General features: G+C 66.0%; 1 protein-coding gene across 3 annotated transcripts in view; it reads right to left on the reverse strand.

Moving 5' to 3' along the window:
- Nucleotides 1-320, reverse strand: part of BCL2L1 (BCL2 like 1) — a 72,434-nt gene extending 72,114 nt beyond the window's left edge. Inside the window, exon 1 of one of the 3 annotated variants that reach the window (XM_006154722.3) lies at nt 303-320. The gene's annotated coding sequence lies outside the window, so the exon portion shown is untranslated. Of the gene's footprint in view, nt 1-188 lie in introns of all 3 variants that reach the window. The other 2 variants (XM_006154721.3, XM_027774271.1) reach the window with 2 other exon arrangements.
- Nucleotides 321-588: the final 268 nt, after the last annotated feature.

Here is a 588-nt window from a genome sequence, read left to right on the forward strand (position 1 = left end):
GCCCCCGCCCAGTTGCTAGGCAACCGCCCTCCCTCAGGGGCGCCCCCTAGACCTTCCTGGGAGGAGGGCTCTCGCCCCCGGCGGCCCGCCCCGGCCCAATCAGCGGGCCCAGTCGGCACGGAAGCGGGACGGCGAAGGCTCCCATTGGGCGTAGCGCCTGTCACGGACAGGGGAGGCGGCGCTCTCACCTGCGAGCCCCGCGAGCCGTGTGGGGGCCACATCCCCCTTCATCGGCCTGGTCGTTTCCAGACGCGAGGGCTCTTCGCAGCGGCGTTCCGCGCCGCGGGCCCGGGCCGGCCTACCTGGCTGACTGCTGGCGTCGTCTCTCGAACAAGCCGGCCTCAGTTTCCCCTGAAGAGACCGGGGGAACTTGCAAGCCTAGTCACTTCCGGTGCCGCGGCAGCGCGCGCGAGCCCGAGACGCAAGGGGAGTGCGCGCCTCGAGTGATTAGCGTCAAGACCTGGGAGAGAGCGCTCTCTTGCGGTCGGTCTAGGGAATACAATCAACGTTTATGTTCATATTTCCATTCATTCGTTCAGTCGGCCAGCGTGTTTCATGCGCCCATTAGTTTATATACAGAGAAAGCTT

This window comes from Tupaia chinensis, unplaced genomic scaffold (assembly GCF_000334495.1).
Source record: "Tupaia chinensis unplaced genomic scaffold, TupChi_1.0 Scaffold000418_1, whole genome shotgun sequence".
NCBI lineage: Eukaryota > Metazoa > Chordata > Mammalia > Scandentia > Tupaiidae > Tupaia > Tupaia belangeri.